Raw genomic sequence first — 24,781 nt, forward strand, 5'->3', positions numbered from 1 at the left:
AAAAATTAGTTTATGTTCATCTGAGATTGCCTTGATTTATCTTTCATTTCTGAAGGATATTTTATGCAGATATGGAATTCTGGGTTGACAGTTCTTTTCTTTCAGCACTTGAAAAATATTGTGCCATGTTTTTTTCTGGTTCCCATCATTTTTGATGAGAAATCCACTGCCAGTTGAATGATATTTTCTCTATAGGCAAGATATCATTTCTCTCTTTCTGTGCTTTCAAGATTTTTTTCTTTATCTTTAGTTTACAGAAGTTTGACTATGATTTGTCTTAGTGTGGATTTCTTTGGGTTTATATTGTTGGGGTTTACTATGTTTCTTGAATCTTTGGTGTATGTCTTTTGTGAAATTTGGAAGTTTTTGCTGTATTTCTTCAAGTACTTTTTCAACACTGCCCTTTTATCTCTTGGGACTCTAATTGTATGAATTTTAGCTCTTTTGTTTTAGTCCCATGTGTCCCTAGGGCTCTATTTATTTTTTTCCAGTCTATTTTTTTCTGTTGTTCAGATTGGATAATTTCTATTGTTTTATCTTCTGTTCTACTGGTTCTTTCCTGTACCCGCTCCACTTTGTTGTCTAACTCATCCACTGAGTTTAAAAAAATCCATTTGATTGTCTTGTGTTTCTTTCTTGAGGTGATTTGTTCTTTTGTTTCAAGCATGTTTATAATTGCTCAGTGAAGAATAGTTACAATGGATTCTTTAAAATCTTTGTTATACAGTTCTAACATCTCTGTCATCTTAGTGTTGGTGACTATTGCTCTTATTTTAAAATTAATGTTGATGTTTTCTTTGTTATTTGTGTGAGTTTTCACTGAAACATGGATGTTTTGAGTATTATGCTATGAGACTTTGGATCTTATTTAAACATTTGTTTTAGCTAGTTTGTTCTGACATTTCCCAGGGAAGAGTAGGAAGACTGCCTCATTATTGGCAGGTGGTGGTAGACATCCAAGTTACTCTCTTGGGGAGCCGAAAGACTGGTTAGTAGAAAACATTTAGGCTAAAGCATGAAAGGGAAAAAGGATGTAAATACAGAAAAACATGTATACAAAATTTACTCCACTCAATGAAAACGCCTAATACATGTATTATTGGATTTCCAGAATATAATGAGGGAAAAATTGGGATAGAAGCAATATTTGAAGACATAATTCCCCAAATCCTCCAAAACAGATGAAACGCATCAAGTAACAGTTTTAAAAGCTCTATGATCTTTGAAAAGGATAAATACAGAGAAAACTCTCATCTAACAAATTTTTTGGAAAGTCCATGGAAAAAGACAATGCATAAAAATAATTCAAAAATATAATTGGCAGAATAATAATATGAATGCTAGAGGCAATGGAATGGCATCTTTAAGGTGCTGGGGGAAGCAGCTGATCTATAATTTTATACCCAGTGAAAAAATATCCTTCAAATGTGAAGGCAAAATAAATACAATTCTAGAGATTTTGTTGCCCTCAGACCTCTGAAGCTCTTCAGGCAGAAGGAAAATGATGACATCTGGAAACAAATGCAGGAAGGAGTGAAGAGCATTGGAAATAACAAATATGTGGGTAAATAAGTGAACACTGATTACACAAAACAATAATGTGTTGTGAGGTGTAACATATATTTACGTTAAGTATTTACCAACTCCAGGGCATAAAGTCACTTATCCTCACTTCATCTATAGAATAAGAGGATTATACTCCCTTCTAGCTTTCTGCATTAGGAGGCAAGCTGTACTTATCCCCATTTCACTAATGAGGTATATAACATCCAGAGAGGATAAGTCACTTGTCTGCGACAGGACTAGAAATAGTTCTCCTGCTTCCTAGTCAATTCTCTCTCTCTTTTGGATTTATTTATTCATTTGATCAAGATGTAAACATTTTAAAATTACTCTGCTGATCATTGGAATACAAAACTGAATGAGACAAGACAGATTTTACTGTGAAAATTCCAGGTGGTGACAGTTTTAAAGTGCTTTGCAATAGGAAGGAGACTCTACAAATGTGAACTATTGTTATTGAATGTAATTTACAAGTCATTTAACATTAATTCTGAAGCAAATACCCTCTAATTGAGGAAACTTTTCCCTTCTCTGGTGAGACAGAGATAGATAGATAGATAGATAGATAGATAGATAGATAGATAGATAGATAAGTAGTTAGTATGTAGATAGAGAAATAGATAGATAGAGAGAGAAGAAATGGATCTCTAGGTTTGAATAGCGTCCTGCCAGCTATGGCTGTGATAAGAACCTATTGCTGGAGATTTAATAATAATAATTTTTTATATCACTTTACAGTTTCAAAGTATTATGGCATACTTTATCTCATTTATATATCACTACAATCCACTGTGGTAGAATACAGGGCAAACATTATTATTCATGGTTTATCTGTGAAGAAACTGAAGCCAGGAAAGGTCAATGGGCTACTGAAACTCACAGCTAGTAAGTGGCAAAGCAAGGACTACTATTACATATGCTATTCCAGTTCTTGGTCTTGGCTCAGGGATCCCCCTGCCTCACACCCTCAGCCATCTCGAAGACTAGAGTCAGACAAGACAAGACTGATGATAATTTTGCAACTGACATATTTTGGTGGTGCCTAGATTTCTGAGTGGCCAAATGTTGGCTATAACAATGCAGTGATTCAACCCATACTGTGAAGATCTTGTGAAAAAACAGGCACTATCCTGAAAAGGAACATAGACTCAACCATCAAGACTTCAGCACTAATGCTTCTATCTTGTTGTTCTGGCATACAGCAGTAACTCAGGGAATGGAACTCTTCAAGGATATGTTTTCAGGTGCTATGCAAAACTCAGCTTGAGATATGGCTGCTGTGATTCATGGGTATCAGTGCCTCAAATTAATCAAGTATGAGTGAATTTTATAGGTCTTCCAGGGTAATATTGATGTAGATCATTAATGTGAAGAAACAACATTTTATAATAGGAATGAGTGAAAAAAATTCTGTAGTATGTTTCTTCTGTGAAATAGAGACCTGTCATTCAAACATCAAATGCTACAGAGTATCTTAGGTAGTTATTCTATAATGATTACAGGTTTTTCCATGATAACAGGTGGCAGCTCATGCTTTGGTCTCAGTCCTGTGAGGGAGAAATCAAGCTGAACAAAGCTCCTGGCATTTGCAGTGATTATTTATATGGGGGACATTCCAAGTTTTGCAAGTGAGATGAGTTCTGGAAATTAATGTGTATTAGAAAGGCAGTAGAAAGTAAGATTTGAGATAACTCTGGAAAAGAAAGCTGTTTGGTTGATGCAGAGACTGGGACACTAATAATAGATAAAGAGAGAGAGATGAAGGATAAGGGAAAAAGTTAGCCTCACTCATGAGAAGGGAATACTTAGCTTAGGGCTGTCTGAATCATCCTTTTGTAGAGACATATTGGCATTTATTTGAGGGTTTCTTGAATTTCTATCAACGTGTTTCCTCATAATATATATGCCAACATTGAAGTGAATCAGTGACACAGAGATCCAAATTCATGGAATCACTTTAAGGAGACAGATAGACATGTTTCTAAACCACCCAGCTATTTGGCTAAATTCAGGTCCCACTTAAAAATATTACCCGGATTTAAGATAATCTTAGAGGATTTTGATTCCATTAAAAAGTTTGAGCATAGGATAGCTACAATCCTTGATTTCTCATTTAATAAAATGCAAAGGAAAATGGGTGCACATAGACCAGCACCCTGAAATATCAGGTGGTTAGAAGTAACTCTTGAATAGAATACTTTCAGACAAATAGAAGTACATTTGAAATCATTGTGTGATGTCTCAGGTGGTTTGGGGAAATGTAGCTCTTCTCCCCTTTTCAAGTCTAATGCAAAAAATAAAAAATCTCTCTTCCACAGAACATTACAGAAGCACTTCCTAGCAGTGACAGGTTACCAAGGCATGGTATTACTCACTGATTCCTGCCTTGCAAGTCAGGCAAAAGGGTTTAAGCATTTACCAAGTGGCATACCCTGCACTAGTTGCTTTGTAGTTAAAAGAAACAGAAAAAAAGAACCGTATTCATATTAGAGACACAATGCCAACCCTCTGAAAAAAGGTAAAACATTACACATTAAATATGTTGCATTGTTATAATAATTACTGTCATTTTTGTAGCATGTTTGAGTTTTCAAAGTCATTTTCAGGCATTTTATCATTGGATTTTAGCCATATGTGGTATGTTTACCATGTGCCACATATTGTAACATATGATTTTAACTAGTCTTTCTAAGAAGCCCATGAGGTAGGTATTGTTATCTTTACCAAGAAGAGTCTCATGAAAATTTTGAGGGTAGTCAGAACAAGCCTTTAAAATAGATTAGAAAACAGGGTCATGGAGGTTAAATGACCTTCATAGTGTCATTTGACTTTAATGAACTAGTCTTCTTATCCCTTTCTCATGAACCAGTCTGTGATGACACCAGCATGTGAACTTTCTGACATTTGTCCTTACCTTACCGTCTTACTGGCCCATTTTGTTAGAAGGAGCAGAGTGTTTTGCAAAGTGTTTATTTAATAATCTCTGTACCCTCATAGATTCAAAATGAGGCATGGAGGGAGGATTACCCACCTAGGTTTTGAGAGGGTAGGTAGGTTTGAATAACGGAGAACTTAAAGGAGACGGGGCCAAGATAATAAACTCTCCTGCTCTCTGTTCCAGTGTTGTTCTGCCATGTGGTAATGGGTGTGAGTGAGGCTGCCTGAGACTGGGTACTGGGAAACAGACTTGGAAACAGAGTTGAAATAGACTTGACACAGGAAGTTATTGCAAGTGTTTTCAGGATATACATCTGTAAGGTGATGAAGCAACTGACCTGTATCCTTGTGGCAAAAAAGGTGTCGGGTGTCTCTACACAGAGGTTTGGAGCTGGGACAGCCTCTTAGAGCTAATCCTATTTGAAGCATGGGGTCAGACCTCCGTATCCCTTCATAAGCCAGTCATTGGCCATAGGCTGTTCCCTAGGAGGGGCCGTCATCCTGGATGAGGCAGTTCCCTGCAGCAGAGGTAATTGCTGGTGGGTAACTCAGCTGTGAGTCCCCAGCACTCACTATTCTTAGCAGCAAAGGGTTGAGCGTGTCTGTACTGAAGAGGGGATCTGGGTGGAGATCTCCTTAGTGTGCACCCAGTCCAGCCCTCATGTCGCTGAAACCCACTTACTTCTTATAATAACTGCGCTATGTTTGGGAACATCTTCTATTGGATTTTGATTGGTCTGGTTTCCCGGGAGCTTACAAGTGAAAGTTTAGTGAGAAATACTACAGCGTTTGCTGCTGCAGTTTGGTCTCAAGGTTTATTACTGCCCCCCTCCTTTTTTAAAAAACACACTAATTCCCCTCAACTCTGGCTACTCCCTGTGCTGGTCTAGGTAACTTACCTGCTGGAAGTAATGAAACCCTCATCCCAGAGGGCCCTGAGCCCCAAGTTACTGTGCGCTTCTCAGTCTATGGTTGCTATTCTTATGCATTACCGTTACATGGTGAGCATGGAAACATCAAGACACCTCTTAGTGGACCACCTGACTGCCAACCATATTCTTCCCTACTTCTATTGTGTGGCAGAAGCAAAGCCCCTTCTGCTGGGCAGGGTCGATTACCCTTGCTAGGTGGTTGGTTGATTTCTTTACTTTATTGCTAGTTTCTTGGTATGAGGATCCCAAAGTAACTGAGTGGCAGCTGTAGCTTAAAGTTCAAAGGGACTCTTTACTATGTCCCTAGGTACAAGTGTTCCTCTTTAGGGAGTTAGAATATTTAGATTGACAGAGGTTAACCCTGAGTGGATAGAAAACAAATATCCCAGGAGGGTTACTGGATGCACTGTTGGTAAATCATTCCATTTCTTGGTTTTTGGACCTGTTTATTCTACCTGCTGGGGACACAGCATCATATAGGTCATTTAAGGTATATGATGAGTCCTGGATGATAGTGCACCATCCTTCCATGGTATAATATCCAAAATGGCCCCTTTGCTGTATCATTAAGAGGGCATGCCACTGGTCTTTCAGGCCAGTGTCTTCTCCGTAGTGCAGTATGTGATAGAACCAGTGGATTCCATGGTCATGTATCCCTTTGTCATACCACCTCTGCTGTAAAATGGGTCACTGGGTCTTGAGGTAGTGTTTTGTGAAATCCCATCTTGGTGCATTAAACACCTTGCAAATCATCGGGTAGCAGTACTGTCCAGGCCTAATGGCAGGAAAGGAAAACACATAGTTGCAATAGGTGTCTATCTCAGCCAAGATAAATTGCTGCCGTTTTCAGGGTAGAAGAGGTCCAATGTAGTTGACTTGACATGAAATGCCTGGTTGATCTCTTTGAGGGATGGTACCACCACTGGGGCTCAGCACTGGTCTCTATTGCTGGCAGGCTGGACATTTGGTGATGACAGTGGCAAGTAGCAGCTGCAAGTAGCTTTGGTAAGCTGGGGCCATGCATAGGTTTCATTCATGCAATTACTGCTACTAAGTGTGATCAAGCACCGTCCCAGCACCGTCCCAGCACTGGGGTGGCTGATGAAAAAAAAAGGCTGAAGTCAGTTGGCCAATTCATTCTGTCAACTTGGTTGTTTGGTGTCTTCCACCAGAGATGCTATGTAATGAGAATCAACAAATAATATAAAGATTTTCATCATTCATATTCTTTTCCTATAGGTTATTCACATGCCTCTTCCTAGACCTTCTTGTCCTCAGTCTTCCAAATGATCTGCCAAACCTCTGAATAACCAGCTAGGCTATGTCCATAAGTTATTGTATAGCCTAGCCTTGGATCACTTATTTTCCCATGTAAGGTGGGTGATGGGGCAACACCTGAAGCTCTGACTGCTGGGAAGATTTGCCTTCGTTGCAGGCTTCTGGGTCACCCAAGAGTGTGTTGAAGTGCATCAGTAACTCAGCCTTTTTTCTCCTACATCAGCTGGTCCTGAAGGACTCCCTCACAGTGAATGAATGATGCTGGGGCAGCAGGGGTGGAGGACATGTGGGCCTGGACCACCTGTTCATGAAGCTTACATGTGTCCTCTGAACTTGTTCATGCCTCATCCCTGTTGTTCCACTTCCATCTTTTAACAAATTATTTTTTGTGTGTCTCAGAAAGATATGATACTGATAGTACTATGCCACCTGCAAAGGCTCAAGGACCTGCAGAAATACATTCCATATTTCCTGTGTGGAGGACTTAGTAATAGCTTGTGAAACAAATGTTGGTACAAGTTGTCCATAGTTGAACTACATCTGGGAAATTTGACAAGAGGAAAAAAGAGAATTTCAGAAGTAGCCAAAATACCTCTAGTCTTCAAGCAGGTAGGACTGGCTGATGGCTAGATGATGAAGGAGGCAAAGTTTGATTTTGCTTTCTATATAATTTTGTATTTGAATATTTTCATAGTAACAATTAGAGAGTGCTTGGGCTTTGGTGTTCAAAAGACAGAGATTAAAATCCTAGCTCCACTGTCTTCCAGCTGTGTGACCCCAGGCAACTTATTGAACCTGCCTGAGATTCAGTTTGCTAGCTAAGATTGTAATGACTAGTGCCTATGGTTACTGTGAGGCCTACAAAACATATTCTTTATAAAGTGCTTAGCTTCGTGCCTGACACACAGGAGGCATGAAGTGCTGAATGAATGAGTGGATAACTGGTATTATTTTGAGCTGATATGTGTAGGGTACCCAGTTCAGCATCTGTTATGAAGAAGAAGTGAAGGGGATGAGAAAAAAAGATCAAGATGAGTTTAAGTACCTCAAATGTTAGCACCTCTGCAAGCTGGAAGGGGATAGGTACTGAGTGATGGGCAAAGGGTGAGCCTGGTGATGTTTATGTGTCTTACAACTCCTCTTCCCCCAACTCTCTCTGTGTTTGAGGTGTCACCATCCCCAGTCTTGATGCCCCACCCCTCCTCAACTACTCCCTAGTTTCCCTCAGTCCTCCCCGCCCCATTCTTCCTCTTTTCTGCACTGATTTGGTTTGTTTCTCCTGATGGGCTCGCCCTCCCGCCTTTTCTGCTTATCAAAATCCTACTCATCCGACCTCCTCTATTCAGCCTTCTGGGGTAAATCAGCCCATGTAAATCTTTGTCTTTGCTACTTTGTATCAAATGGTCAGGCCTGCAGTTAGTACAGAAGGCATCTCTGCTTACTTTACTTGTGTATTTCTCCTTTTCCTCTGAAGAAGTTAGAGTGGGCATCACAGTGCTCAAAAAAGAAGAAGAAAAAAACGTACGGGCTCAATACATGTTTGTTGAATAATTATCATTTTGTCTGTTTAAGCCTTCTCTCAAATAAACAGGGAAGTCCCTGTGTAATTTTCAGAGTGACTTTGGAGACATCACGCTACATGCCTGAGTCTCAATTTCATTATATAAAAATATGGAGTATTGAGGTTGATCACTGAGGTCCCTTTCAGTAAGAAAAGTACATGATTCTATGAAACCTGAGGCAAGAACTCATAGCTGTCACCCAGATGTTTGCATGGCTGGCTTCTTGTCATTCAGGTCATCTAGTCACTCTAACATATGACCCCAGCTTTTAATTTTAGGTAGTGATGCATTTTGCCTCCCTCCCTTTGTTCTTTCTTTCTTTTTTTTTTTTTTTTTGAGACGGAGTCTTGCTCTGTAGCCCGGGCTGGAGTGCAGTGGCCGGATCTCAGCTCACTGCAAGCTCCGCCTCCCGGGTTCCCGCCATTCTCCTGCCTCAGCCTCCGGAGTAGCTGGGACTACAGGCGCCTGCCACCTCGCCCGGCTAGTTTTTTGTATTTTTAGTAGAGACGGGGTTTCACCGTGTTAGCCAGGATGGTCTCGATCTCCTGACCTCGTGATCCACCCGTCTCGGCCTCCCTAAGTGCTGGGATTACAGGCTTGAGCCACCGCGCCCGGCCTGTTCTTTCTTTTTGTCTTTGTTTATTGTCTGTCTCCTTGCTAAGATATGAACTCCAAGAGATCAGAGCTTATGTTTGATTCACAGTTGTATCCCCAGCACCTACACCAGTGCCTGGCACATAGTAGGTGCTCTATAAATATTTGTTCATGGAATGAATGAGGTCCATTCAACTGGATAAAGACAATTATACTTGAACTGTTAGTAGTCCAGACTCCTTACCACTGGGGAAGTTATTCTAGTTCATCCCATTTTCATCTAGAACTGGACATAAGTTGTCATTCTGATTTACTTTTCTCTGATGGTCAATGACATTGAGTGCCTTTTCAAATGCCTGTTTGTCATTTGTATGTCTTCTTTTGAGAAGTGTCTATTCAAGTCTTTTGCCTATGTTTAAATTGGATTATTAGATTTTGTTCCTATAGAGTGATTGACATCCTTATATATTCTTGTTATTAATCTCTTGTCAGATGAGTAGTTTGCAAATATTTTCTCCCACTCTGTGGGCTGTCCCTTTACTTTGTTGACGGTTTCCTTTGCTGTGCAGAAGCTTTTTAACTTGATGTGATCCCACTTGTCCATTTTTACTTTGTTTGCCTGTGTTTGTGGGGGTATTACTCAAGAAATTTTTGCCCAGAGCAATGTCCTGGAGAGTTTCTTCCATGTTTTCTTGTAGTAGTTTCATAGTTTGAGGTCATAGATTTAAGTCTTTAATCCATTTTGATTTGATTTTTGTATGTGGCAAGAGATAAGAGTCTAGTTTTATTCTACTGCATATGGATATCTAGTTTTCTCAGCCCCAGAGTATGTTCTTGGCATCTTTGCCGTAAATTAGTTCATTGTAGGTGTGTGGATTTGTTTCTGGGTTCTGTTTTGTTCTGTTGGTTTATGTGTCTATTTTTATGCCAGTACCATGCTATTTTGTTACTGTCATTCTGAAGTATAAATTGAAGCTGGGTAATGTGATTCCTCCAGTCTTGTTCTTTTTGTTCAGGAGAGTTTGGGCTATCCTGTTTTTTTGTGGTTCCATATAAATTTTAGGATTGTTTTTTCAATGTCTGTGAATAATGTCATTGGTATTTTGATAGGGATTACATTGAATCTGTAGATTACTTTGGGTAGTATGGACATTTTAACAATATTGATCCAATCCATGAACATGGAATGTCTTTCCATTTTTTGGCATTTTTCAGTTTATTTCATCAGTGTTTTATAGTTTTCATTATAAATATCTTTCATTTCTTTGGTTAATTCCTAGGTATTTAATTTTATTTGTGGCTGTTGTAAATGGGATTACTTAAATTTTTTTTTCAGATTGTTCACTGTTGGCATATAGAAATGCTACTGATATTTGTGTATTGATTTTGTATTCTGCAACTTTATTGAATTTGTTTATCAATTCTCTTAGTTTTTTGGTGGAGTCTTCAGGTTTTTCCAAATAGAAGATCATATCATCTTCAATCAAGGATAATTTTGCTTCTTCCTTTCCAGTTTGGGTGCCTTTTATTTCTTTCTCTTGTCTGATTGCTCTAGCAAGGAATTCCAGTACTATGTTGAATAACAGTGGTGAAAGTGGACATCTTTGTCATGTTCCAGATCTTAGAGAAAAGGTTTACAGTTTTTCCCATTGAGTATGATACTAGCTGTGGGTCTGTTGTATATGGCTCTTATTACGTTGAGGTATCTTCCTTCCATACTCAGTTTTGAGGATTTTTATCATGAAAGGATGTTGAATTTTATCAAATGCTTTTTAGCATCAGTTAAAGTGATCATGTGGTTTTTGTCCTTCGTTCTGTTGATATAATGTATCACACTAATTGATTTGCATATGTTGAACCATCCTTGTATCTCAGGGATAAATCCCACTGGTAGTTATGATGGATGATCCTTTTAAATATATTGTTGAATTTGATTTGCTTTTATTTGGTTGAGGACTTTTGCATCAATATTCCTCAGAGATATTGGCCTGTAATTCTTTCTTTCTTTCTTTTCTTTTCTTTTTTCTTTCCTTTCTTTCTTTTCTCCTTCCTTACTTTGTTTCTTTTTCTTTTCTTTTCTCTTTTTTCTTTCCTTTCCTTTCTCTCTCTCTTTTCTCTTTCTTTCTTTCCTTCTTTCTTTTCTCCTTCCCTCCCTCCTTCCTTCCTTCCTTCCTTCCTTCCTTCCTTCCTTCCTTCCTTCCTTCCTTCCTTCCTTCCTTCCTTCCTTCCTTTCTTTCTTTCTTTCTTTCTTTCTTTCTTTCTTTCTTTCTTTCTTTCTTTCTTTCTTTCATTTCTCCTTCCTTTCTTCCTTTCCTTCTTCCCTCCCTTCCCTTCCCCTTTCCCTTCCCTTCCCTTTCCCCTTCCCCTTCTCCTTCCTTCCTTCCTTCCTTCCTTCCTTCCTTCCTTCCTTCCTTCCTTCCTCCCTCCCTCCCTCCCTCCCTTCTTCCTTTGTGTCTTTGTCTGATTTGGTATCACAGTAATACTGGCTTTGTAGAATACATTTGGAAGTATTCCCTCTTCCTCTATTTTTCAGAATAGTTTGAGTATCAGAGTAATACTGGCTTTGCAGAATAAATTTGGAACTATTCCCTCTTCCTCAATTTTTCAGAATAGTTTGAGTAAGATTGGTATAAATTCTTCTTTAAATGTTTGGTAGAATTCAACAGTAAAGCCATTGGGTCCCAGGCTTTTCTTACTGGGAGACATTTTATTATGGCTTTAATCTCGTTACTTGTTATTTGTCTGTTCAGGTTTTGGATATGTTTATGGTTCAATCTTGGTAAGTTGCATGTGTCTAGGAATTTATCCATTTTTTCTTCAATCTTGGTAGGTTGCATGTGTCTAGGAATTTATCCATTGCCATAGAGTTGCTCATAGTAGCCACTAATGATCCTTTAAATTTCTGCAGTATCAGTTGTAATGTCTCCTTTTTCGTTTCTGATTTTATTTATTTGGATCTTCTCTCTCTTTATTTTTAGGCCTGGATAAAGGTTTCTCAATTTTAGCTTTTCAAAAAAACAACTTTGCATTTTGTTGATCTTTTGTGTTGTTTTCTTCATTTCAATTTCATTAATTCCTCCTCTGATCTGTATTATCTCTTTTCATCTACTAATTTTTGGTTTGGTTTGCTCCTGCTTTTCTACTTCTTTAAGATGCATTGTTAGGTTGTTTGTTTAATGTTTTTCTTCTTTTTTGATGTAAACACTTTTATAGCTATAAAGCTATTAATTCAGTTTTTGAAGTTTTAAGCCTTGTTTTGTGACCTGACATATGTTCTATCTTTTAGAATGATCCATATGCCGAGGAAAAGAATGTGTATCCTGCAGTTGTTGGATAAAATATTCTGTAAATATCCACTTGGTCTACAGTACAGATTAAGTTCAGTGTTTCTTTGCTGATTTTCTGTCTGGAAGATCTGTCCAGTGCTGAAAGTGGAGTATTGATGTCTCCAGATATTATTGTATTGGGGTCTATCTCTCTCTTTAACTCTAATAATATTTGTTTCATATATCTGGGTGCTCCAATGTTGGGTTCATACATATTTATAATTGTTATATCCTCTTGCTGAATTATATTGTGACTTTCTTTGTCTCTTCTAATAGTTTTTGTCTTGAAATACATTTAGTCTGATATAAGTATAGCTCTTTTTTTTTTCGTTTCCATTGGCATGGAGTATCTTTTTCCATCCCTTTATTTTCAGTCTATGTGTGTCTTTATAGTTAAAGTGTATTTCTTCCTGGTAGCAGATCAATGGGTCTTTTAAAAAAATTATTCATTCAGCCACTCTATGTCTTTTGATTAGAGAATTTAGTCCATTACATTCAATGTCATTATCAATAAGTGAAGACTTACTCCTACCATTTTGTTATTTGCTTTCTGGTTGTTTTGTGGCCTTCTCTTCCTTCTTTCTTTCCTTCCTATCTTCCTTTTAGTGAAGGTGATTTGAAGGTGATTTTCTCTGGTGATATGATTTTTTTTTTTTTTTTTTCCTAGACAGAGTCTCACTCAGTTACCCAGGCTGGAGTGCAGTGGCTTGATCTCGGCTCACTGCAACCTCTGCCTCACAGGTTCAAGCAATTCTTGTGCCTCAGCCTCCCAAGTAGCTGGGATTACAGGTACATGCCACTATGCCTGGATAATTTTTTATTTTTTAGCAGATATGGGGTTTTGTTGTGTTGCCCAGGCTGGTCTTGAACTCCTGAGCTCAGGCAGTCTGCCTGCCTTGGCCTCCCAAAATGCTAGGATTACAGGCATCTGGCCAATAGGATTTAGGTTTCCTGCTTTTTACTTTTTGCGTGTCCATCACATATTTTTTAGTTTGAGGTTATTGTGAGGCTTCCAAATACTATCTTATAACCCATTATTTTAAATTGATAACAACTTAACACTGTTTGCATAAACAAAGAAGCAGAAAGAAAACTAATAAAGACACTACACCTTAACTTTGTCCCCCTGCTTTTTAACATTCTGTTTCGATTTATGTCTTATTGACTGTCTTTTTCTTGAAAAGATGTCACAGTTATTTTTTTGATTGATTCATTGTCTATTTAAGAGAAGAGTGGTTTACACACCACAGTTAAAGTGTTATAACATTTTGTGTTCTTCTGTGTACTTACTGTTATCAGTGAGCTTTGTACTTTCAGATCATTCTTATTGCCCATTAACATCCTTTTCTTTCTAATTAAAGTACTGCCTTCAGTATTTCTTGTAGGACAAGTCTGGTGTTGATGAAATCCTTTAGCTTTCATCTGTCTGGGAAAACCTTTATGTTTGAAGGATATTTTCACTGGATATACTAGCCTAGGGTAAAAGGTTTTTTCCCTTCATCACTTGAACTACATCATGCCACTCTCCTAGCTGGTAAGATTTCCACTGAAAAGTGTGCTGCCAGACATACTGAAGCTCCATTGTATGTTATTTGTTTCTTTTCTTTTGTGCTTTTAGGATCCTTTCTCTCTGTTGACCTTTGGGAGTTTGATTATTAAATGCCTGAGGTAGCCTTCTTTGGTGTTCTACAACCTTCTTGTACTTAGGTACTGATATCTTTCTCTAGGTTTGGGAAGTTCTCTGTTATTATTACTTTTAATAAACTTTCTACCCCATCTCTTTTTCTACCCCTTCATTAAGGCCATAATGCTTAGATTTGCCCTTTTGAGGCTATTTTCTACATCCTGTAGGTGTACTTCACTGTTTTTCATTCTTTTGTTTCCGCTGTGTATTTTAAAATAGCTTGTCTTCAAGCTCACTAATTCTTCTACTTGATCATTTCTGCTATTAAAAGACTCTGATGCATGATTTCGTGATCTAATTACATTTTTCAGCTCTAGAATTTCTGATTGATTTTTAAAAAATTATTTCAATCTCTTTGTTAAACTGATCTGGTAGAATTCTGAATTCCTTCTCTGTGTTATCTTGAATTTCTTTGAGTTTCTGCAAAACAGCTATTTTGAATTATCTTTCTGAAAGGTCATATATTTCTGTTTCTCCAGGATTGGTCCCTGGTGCTTTCTTTTTTCCTAGATGGTCTTGATATTTGTAGTTGTCTGCCTGTATCTGGGCATTGAAGGGCTAGGTATTTATTGTAGTCTTTGCAGTCTGGGCTAGTTTGTACCCATCCTTCTTGGGAAGGCTTTCCAGATATTTGAAAGAACTTGGGTATTGTGATCTAAGCTGGGATACCCCAAGCCCAGTAAGGCTGTGGTTTTTGCAGGCTCACAGAGGTACTGCCTCGATGGTCTTGGACAAGATCCAGAAGAATTCCCTGGATTACCAGGCAGAGACTCTTGTTCTGTTCCCTTACCTTCTCCCAAACAAATGAAGTCTGTTTTTCTGTTCTAAGTCATCTGGAACTGGGGATGGAGTGACATAAGCACCCCTGTGTCTATCACCTCTAGGACTGTACTGGGTCAGACCTGAAGCCAGCATAGCACTGGATCTCATCCAAGGCCTGCAGTAATCACTCCTTGGCTACTGCCTATGTTTGCTCAAGGTCCTGGGACTCTACAATCAGCAGATGGTCAAGCCAGCTAGGCCTGTGTCCTTCTCTTCAGGGCAGCATGTTCTCCCAGGCCCAAGGTAGGTCCAGTGGTGCCATCCTAGAGCCAGGGACTACAGTCAAAAACCTTAGAAGTCTACCTGGTGTTCTATTGTACTATGACTAAGCTGGCACTCAAACCACAAGATGCAGTCTTTCCCACTCTTGTCTCCTTTTTCCAAAGGCAGAGGAGCCCCACCCCATGGCCATCACCACCGCAGGCCCATGGGGAGTACTGCCAGACTACTGCGGATGTTCCCTTAAGGCCCAAGGGCTTTTTAGTCAGCTTGTAAATGCTGCCTGTCCTGGATCTCACCCTCTCACCCTTTAGGGCAGTGGGCTCCCCTCTGGCCCAGGGCAGGTCCAGAAATGCCATCCAAGAGCCAAGTTCTGGAATTGGGGATCATAAGAGCCTACTTGGTGCTCTACCCTCCTGTGGCCAACCTGGTACGTAGGTGAAAAACAAAGTTCGTTTTCCTTTTCCTTCTGCTTTTCTCAAGCAGAAAGAGTCTCACCCTGTAGCTATCACAGCTGGGAATGTGCTGACTGTCACCTGAAGCCAGTGAGTCTCAGAGTCTTACCCAAGGCCTTCTATGTAGTGCCTGGGTATTACTGCTGGTTATTCAGAGCCCAAGGACTCTTCAGTTAGCTGGTGATTAATCCTGCCAGGACTGGTTTTTTTTTTTTTTCCCCCTTCAAGGCAGCAGATTTCCTTCTGGCCCAGGGTGTATCTAGCAATATCATCTGGGAACTAGGACTTGGAAAGGGAGCCTCAAGACTCTGACTGGTGCCCTATCCTGCTGTTCCTGAGCTGGTATGCAAGATGCAAGACAAGGTCCTTCTCACCCTCCACTCTCCTCTTTACAAGTGGAAGAAAAGAAGGGTCTTCTCTGGAGCTGTGATCTGTGCAGTTTGGGGGTTAGAGGAGGGGTGATTCCAGCACTTCCTTAACTGTCCCAGCTAATGTCTCACAGTAAGTCATGTTCCCTGTTAGTCCACTGGCTCTGGGCCCAGTTCAGCACTAGCACTTTCCCAGGAGTTGCAGTCCTTGTGGCCTAGACTGCCTTTCAAGTTTATTTAGGTACCCATAGCACTTTAGCCTGTGGCGGTGAGGCTAGTAGGAGCTCAAGTTCTGACTACTGGGATCGGTGATTCTCCTCTGGCTAGGGCTGGTTTAAATGCCCTGTCTGTGTGTGGGTATCAACTGAGTTTGGTCTGATTTCTCTTTCTGCACCAGTGATTTCAATGCTTCACAATTGCTGTACTCTCCCTCTCCTCAGCAAGCAAAACTACTCTCCACACAACACCACTGCTGCATGGAGAAGGGTAGGGGGTGGCAAGCGACTATTTAAGATGGTTTTTCCTCCCTTTTCATGCCTCTTTCATCAACGTGAAGTTAAACCAGGTACAGTGCCTGCTCATCTGGTTTTTTTATTCTTATGAAGGTGCTTTTTTGTGGGTGTAGATAGTTGTTAAATTGTTAAATGTTAAGTTGTTAAATGTTGTCCTTGCAAGGGGGACAATAGGTGGAACCTTCTATTCTGCTATCTTGCTCAGCCCCTTGTCGTTATTTTCAAAGAAAAATAATATTCACCATTGAGCATGGCTGCAGGACCGCTCTGCTGAGATTTTGGAGATGGATGCTTGCTTGAGGCCCAGGGCTAGTGGAATTTTGCACCTTCTTGAAATTGAGTGTGCTTTGGGGAGGGTGGTTGTCTGGAACAGCTGGAACCTGTAGCAAAAATACAAGAGTCAATTTTGTCAAATTGTAGAACTAGGGTAAAGGGAGGGTGAGAAAAATGACATGTATGTGCCAAGGACTATGTTGTGCACAATTATCTCATTTAATCCCCTGGCAAAACAAAGGAGAAAACCAGAGCCGATGGACTTAAATACCTGACCATGAGTAAGCTGAGTTAGTGACCGAGCACAGACCTGGCTGACATCAAAGGCCATGACCTTTTTCAGTACACTGTGCAGTACTCAGAACAAAGTAGCCACTCAGGAAGTGTTTTCACTCTACTCCAGAACTATTGGCTACTCAGCTCCCCTCCCTTACTTTGATGCTTCTCATGGCTTTGCCATTCTCTTAGCTCTATGATCCATTTTTCACCTTGCATACTGGCTTCCTCCCCAACCCTGCCCTCATTTAGATCTTCTGGTCTTGCTACCAGTCTTTTCAGAGCTAGACTTTGGATGCAAGGGAATTTGCATTCCTTTAAAATCATACCAGGCGGTCTGCTGCTTATTCTACTTATGCTTCATAGGGTGGAATTGAGAGGGAAACCTAGGGACAAAGGGAGTGTGTGTTTGGAAGATCAAACAGGGAGTTTAAGGATATTCCAGCTGTAAGGAAGGAACCATTAGGTGAAAGTCAAGGCTTTTAAGATTCTTGTGCTGAAAAATAAAACAAAATATTTTCTCCAAACCTCTTCCTCCCTTGGTGAAAGGATTTAATGAATAGAATGATGTGACTCTGTGTATAACAATCTACTCTCTCATATGAACCTAGACATAATTAACAGGGAAGCGCAGTAGCTTCTTAATGGCTCCAAAACTACTGCTTCAAAGGTGCTCACTTTACCTCTGCCTCCTGGCCTTTCAGTGGTGCCTGCTTACTGAATCTGAGAAGGTTGAGGAACCCTAAAGGCTGGCCACTTCTGTTTTCTCCCAATCCAAGAGTCTCTCCAACAGTTCCTGTCATTATCATCTTGAAAATTTTGTTATCTCCCAAGGCAGCCTATTCTATTGCTTTCAGGCTAGTAGGGTTAGAAAATCGTCTTAGCACTGGTAACTTCCTCCTCTTGGTCTCTATTTGGCCCTCAGGAGAACAGCCTCAGTCTTCCACTTCTACCGGACAGCTTCAGTTACTCAGCCTGCAGAGGGTTAATTATACATGCAGCACTGGTCTGCAGAAGAAAAGCACAAAAGGCCCCACGGAATTAAAGTCACAGAAACAGTTCTTTCTAGCTGATGGCCCTCTGCCTGTCATTCCCAAATACACAAAAGATACAGACGTGGGTCGGGATTTTTGGTTGACTGTGTGGCAAAAGTCCGGTAGTCTCTGCCCCTGCATATTCCTTTGAAGTTTCTGGCTCCCCATTTAGTGAGTCAGCACCATTGACTCAATCTTGGCTCTATGTATGTGTGCATGTGTGTGTGTGCGTGTGCATTTGTGCCTGTCATGGGGACTAGGTGAAGTAAGGTGTTAGGAGAGAAGGAAACTGGAGATCTAGACTTTTATATAATTGCCAAAGAAGGAAGACAGACCTGTCTGAAAATTTTGCAGAGTCCTTGAGTAAAGCCTCTGCACACAGCGTAGCCGTAATCACTAAATTTGATAAATCACTGAAGATGGAGCCCAACTTTTAAATGTTCTCCTGGTGGATGTAGCATCATTCATACATTTATTTAGTGTTTACTGACTGTCCACTGAATGAATTATCCTATTGCTGATTCTACATAGAATGCATTATCTAAACCGCCTGTGACTTTAAGATTGACTAAAAGAGAAAAGTCAGCAATATTAATAAAATAATAATAATTATAACTACCTTTGAGTGCCCACTTGCTGGATAGATACGGTAGAATTTGCATAATCTCTCCTCCACCAATCCTTGCCCCTGTGTCATTCTTGCAAAGTGGATATTATCAGAAGTTCTGGGACTATTTGTGCCAGAGCTGAGACTGGAATCCAGGCTTTTCTGACAGCATAGTTTTGGTTCTCTCTGTGAAGCCACACTCCTCCCCACAGGGACAGGGGCAGAAATTAGTCCCAAGGCAGGAACAGCAGCTGTGTGCTGAAATACTGTGAGTGGAGTCCAGTCCACACAGCCTCATTGAGCATGCAAAGATCTCATGGGGGTAAATGTAATCTAGGCAGACATCCTGGAGGAGATGTCTCCTTGGCTAAATGTTACAAGGAATGGATAATTTGAATTCATAGGAAAATCAAGTTGGCCTTGACTTAGATTTGGTTTGCACAGAGATGGAACAAAACTGACATGGAAAAGCGACCCTCCTACCTCTTCCCTCCCTTTGTCATTCAGTCACGTGAGTGTCTAACTTAAAGGAAGTGGGAGAGGTCCTCTGTCTCAAGTCTCTCTTTAAGCCTGTGCTGAGGTAGCAAAACTAGTCACCCTATGCATCTTCTTCCTCCGTCTCCCCTCAGACTCAGACTGGAGTTCTCATCCTGCACTTTGTGGTTTTCATTTAACGAATGTTAATGAGATGGCATTGTAATCACCGGATTTTATAAATATCTCATCCACAAATTGGACCACAAAACCCAAATGAGCCAGCTGAGCATCTATATTCCATGAGCCTGTGTTTTCCCCACAGTCTTAACCAAAGGATGTAAAACGTGTTCTTGCTTTGAAGCCATTCAGGCCCATGGGTGTTAGATGCTGGAGACAACTGCTGTTCACTGGGCCCTAACTCAAGTGGCTTGCTGGGTCTGAGCCTTTCACACAGTCCTGGGTGATATAAGGGATTTAGGCTTGATCAATTATACCCTTTTCAAGTTAACGCTAGAAAAATGAGAAATTGATTTTTTTGACGAAACAATATTTTAGAAATTCAGGATATAAAAATGGGATTTGACCTCTCTTATCAAGTCAGCTATCATCATGATGATTACAGTCTACAATTATGCCATATTTTGTATGTCATGGCCTAATGTGATCAGCTTGTCAGATTTGTTCAGGGAGAGGGTAGAGCAATGATAAAGCATCCAGCTGTGTCTGCTTTGTAGGGTGAGGGGGGAAAGACTGGAGGATCCATCTTGTTCAGCAGATCTGCTAGAGTGAACATCCTCAGACACAGGTATCAGATGCTAACAGTCTTACTTAATCTCTGCACAGATCTAATAAGCAAAAGCTATATTGAATACTTTTTCTGGAATTTTAGATTTTTGCCTAGTATTTCATATTTTTACCCAATGAGCTCTTCTTATTATAACCAGTGTGATCTAACAATGAGCAAATTGGTGATGATATCACAGACAGTCTATTGACATAATTGATGGGTTAAACAGCAATTTGAAGGGAGGACTGAGCCTTATCATTTTTGTATCCTCAGGACTTAGCACACTGATGGACCCATAGAATGAGTTTAATTTGTGTTTGTTGAATATTTGTAAATAATATGTCAGTCTTGAAAATATCTAAAGAATATTCCCTCGCCTTCCCATTGCAGCTTGTACTATGAAAGAAATCCCAATTTGTAAAAATTTGCCAGTAAAAAACGTTGCTTACTTTGGGTGACTATTTACAAGGTGATTCGTTATCTAAATGTTTGAGTGATCTGGTAAAAATTTCCTGGTGAATGAAACAAAAAAAATAAATACAATGGGACAGATTATATTAATGGAAACATGAGAGATTGTGTTAAAAGCAACAGTACAATGAGAATGGCAACAACAACCTCTCTTTAGATATGGAAACCTGAATGACCGTAACATTCTTATTATTCATTCCCAGGTGCTTAGCCAATTTTTCTCAATACTATTTGTTTAATCACTGATTTAAAATGTCATTATAATCAGATACTGAATTCTTGGATCTGCTTTCATAATTTCTGTTCAAGAACAGAACATATTGATTTTTCTGTCTACTCCTTCACTAACAATACACTTTTAATTATAGTAACTTTTTAATATGTTTTAATATCTGCCAAGGCTAGTCATTCATTACTAATTGTTTTTCAATAATTTTTGGATTTTTTTTTATGGTTATTCTTCAGGCTGAGCTTAATAGTCACTTTGTCAAGTTAAGTTGGCCTTTGCCTTGATCTCTGCCTTCTATTACCATTATCTGGTTGAAATTTCTATTGGAATTTTGTTAAATTTACGTATTAGTTTATTTAAAAATGGACTAATTGGTGAAATCATGTCTCAATTTGATGTTACATCTCCCACTAATGCTATGGAGACAACACAATGTTGCAGGAGAGCAACTAGACTTAAGAATTGAAGCATGTAAATTCTAGTTTCTACCCAGCTGTGACCGCATACCTATTTGTGCTGCAGGTATCTCATCACAGACACTGAAAAACATAAACTCTTTTAGAAATTGGAGGCTTTATTACTTATGGCTTTTTTTATGATTTGTTATTGTTCTTTATTTGATAGGCCATGGATATCTTTTCAATTCTAGGATTTTGTGCCAGATTAAAAAATGAGATTATGACTCAATATATAGAGGACTTCTAATTCTTGTCAGGGAATAGAAGGTTGCAAAATACTACCGTTTCCACCTTAAAAAGAAGAATAGTCCAGATAAGCTACAAAACCCTAACTTAAAAAACTCATCAGACATAATAGACAAAAAGTAGAGCCACCCAAGTGTTCATCAATGGATGAATAGATAAACAGCATGTGGTTTGCATACAATGGAATATTGTTCAGCCATAAAAAGGAAGGGAATTCTGACTCATGCTACAACGTGGATGAACCTTGAGGACATTATGCTAAGTGAAATAAGCCAGCCAAAAAAGGACAAATATTATATGAGTCAATTTATATGAGTTACCTAGAGTAGTCAAATTAATGGAGACAGAAAGTAGAATGATGGTTGCCCAGGGCTGGGGAAAGAGGGAGATGGGAATTGTTTAACAGAGACAGAGTTCTGCTCAGGAAGATGACAAAGTTCTGGAGATGAGTGGTGGTGATGGTTGCAAAACAATGTAAATGTGCTTAGTGCGACTGAACTGTACACCTAAACATTGTTAAAATTATAAATCGTATGTTACATAAACTTTACTATAAAAGATCAGAGAGCCAAGGATGGAAAGAAACCTAAAGGAAATATAACCCAGAAAGTGATGAGCTTTTCCTAGGAAAGAAGAATAGGGCAGTGGCAGGGGGAGAACACACCAAAGTCAGGGATAAGAAACCAACTGGACTCCAAATAACTTAAAAAATATGTTAGAGTTTCATTGAGCTATAATTGACATAACAATAAATTGCAAATATTATAGTATAAAATTTGATAAGTTTGACATCAGTATTCACCCATGAAACCTTCACCACAAAGTAGTGAATGTATCTATCATTTCCAAAAGTTTCTTTCTGTCCACTTGTAATCCTCCCTCTCAACCCTCCTCACCTACCCTTCCATTCCCAGGCAGCCAATGGTCTGCTCTCTGTCACTATAGATTAGTTTGTATTTTCAAAAATTTTATGTGAATACAGTCATGCAGTATGCACTGTTTTAGGTTTGGCTTGTTTCACTTGACATAATTACATTGAGACTCATCTAGGTTGGTGGTCATATCACTAGCTCCTCTCTTTTTATTGCTAAATAGTATTCAGTTGTAGAGCTGTACCACTGTGTTTTTATCCATTCATCTGCTGACGGGCATTTTGGTTATTTACAGTTTCTGGCTGCTACAAATGAAGATGCTGTGAACATTTGTGCACACACTTTTGTATAGACCTATGCTTTATTTTCTTGGGTAAATACAAAGGAATAGGATGGCAAGATCATAGAGTAGATATATGTTTAACTTTTTAAGAAACTACCAAACTGTTTTTTGAAGTGATTGTATCATGTTACATTTGGACCAGCAGTGTTTGAGAGAACCAATTTCTCTGTGTTTTCACCAATATTTGGTAGTGAGCTTTTTTGATGTTAGCCACTTAAATGAGTATGTAGTGGCATTTCATTGTGTTTTAATTTGCATTTCCCTAGTGGCTAATGATATTGAGCATCTTTTCATATGCTTATTTGACATCTGCATGTCTTCTTTGATGAAGCATCTGTCCAAATATATTGTTTCCAATAAACTTTACATTAAATGTAAATTATCTGAATATCCTACATAAAAGACCTTTGTTGTTAGATTAAATAAACACACACGCAATCAATGAATTTTTGCATGAAACACACTTTATGAAGATATAAACAGATCAAAAGTAGAAGGTTGGAAAACCTATACCACCCATATTCTAAGCATAAGAAAGTTTGTGTAGCTTATTAATATATTACTTATTAATATATTAAAAAGTGACTTCAAGTCAAGAGTATTACCAGAGGTAAAGAGGGATATATTATAATGATAAAAGGACCAATTCATGAAAAAATGTAATATTCCTAAATGTACTTATGCCTAATGAGATAACTTAAATATTACGGCATAAAATTGACCTTTTAAGGGGAGAAACAGACAAAGACACAGTCATAATTGGTCATTTTATACCCCCTCAACAATTGACAGAAAAATCAGTGATAAAGTAGCAGAACTGAACAATATCGTGTTCTCTGAGTTTCCTAGATATGTGGTTTGGTGTCATTAATTTTGGAAAGTTCTCAACAATTGTTACTTCAAATATTTCTCCTGTTTCATTACATTTTTATTCTCCTGGTATTGCAATTATGCATGTGGTACATGATTTGATATTGTCCTAGAGTTCTTGAATGTTCTGTTATTGTTACTATTGTTTTCACTCTTTCTTTTCTTTGTATTTCTGTTTGGGAAGTTTCTATTGACCTATCTTCAAGCTCACTGATTCTTTCCTTGGCTATGTTCAGTCTACTGATGAACCCATCAAAAGCATTCTGCATTTCTGTTATAGCATTTTTGATTTCTAGCATTTCCTTTTAAAAATAATTAATTATTTTTAGTGGACCAATAAAAGTTGCATATGTTTATTATGTGCAACATGTTGTTTTGAAACATATATACCTTGTTAAATGGCTAAATTGAGCTAATTAACATATGTATTACCTCATACTTATCATTTTTTATGATGAGAAAACTTAAAATCTCTTAGTGATTTTCAAGAATACAATACATGGTATTAACTATAATCACTATGTTGTGAAATATGTTTCTTGAATTTATTTTTCCTATTTAACCAAAATTTTGTATCCTTTTACCAGCATCTCCTAAACCCCATTTCCCAGCCCCTGGTAACCACCATTCTACTTTCTAGTATTTCCTTTTGATTCTTTCTTAGCGTTTCTATTTCTACCATTACCCATTTGTTCTTTGAAGTTGTTTTTTATTTCCATTAAAGTCCTTATCATAATAATCATAGTTATTTAAAATTCCCTGTTACTCAAACATCTGTATTATTTCTGACTCTTGACCTAATGATTGTCTCTTTGGATTCTGTTTTTTCTTCATTTTGTTTTGCTTTGTAGTTTTTTTCTTGAAAGCCAAGCATGCTGCTTTGGGTAATAGAAACTGACCTAAATAGGCCTTCAATGTGAGAATTTATGTTAATTTGACTAAGACTTGGATTGTGTTTAATATGTGCTGTAGTTACACGTGCCAGAGGCTTCAGCTTCTTGCATTATCCTTGTTTTTGTGTCCTCTTGACTTTGGGCTTTCCTAAGTCCTCCTTCTCAGACAGTGCCTATGTTTTTGTGGCTCTTTCGGCTGTACGCCCCTGTTTTAATACTAGTATTCTTCTGGTGTAGTAGTAAGGTATATGTAGGAAAGAACATTCTGTAATCTAAATCTCAGTCTTTTAGTGGGCCTGTGTCTCAGAGAGGCAAACTTCACAAGTGTTTCTTCAGTCATATTCTTTTTCCCTCCAGTTTCCTTTCCTTTCCCTGACTGCACCACTCCTAATCTATTTTCTTGAAGTTCTGAGCTCTGTGGATTGCATTTTTTTTTCTCTCTCAGGTGAGACAGGAAGGCTACAGCAGGCTAGAGTGGGAGAAATTCTCTTCCCCCAGCTGGTATAAGGCCCTGGCAAAATATTTTCCTCTGGAGAGTGGGCCTTTATTACAGAAAAGGCTCTAACTGGGTATATTTTATAATGATTACATTCCCTCCACCACCCTTCCAGACCTATAAGCTGTATGATTCCTTTTACATAAAGTCAAAGAACAGGTGAAATAATCTGTGGGGCCAGAGATCAGAATATTTTT

The sequence above is a fragment of the Chlorocebus sabaeus genome, chromosome 18 (assembly GCF_047675955.1).
Source record: "Chlorocebus sabaeus isolate Y175 chromosome 18, mChlSab1.0.hap1, whole genome shotgun sequence".
Lineage (NCBI taxonomy): Eukaryota > Metazoa > Chordata > Mammalia > Primates > Cercopithecidae > Chlorocebus > Chlorocebus sabaeus.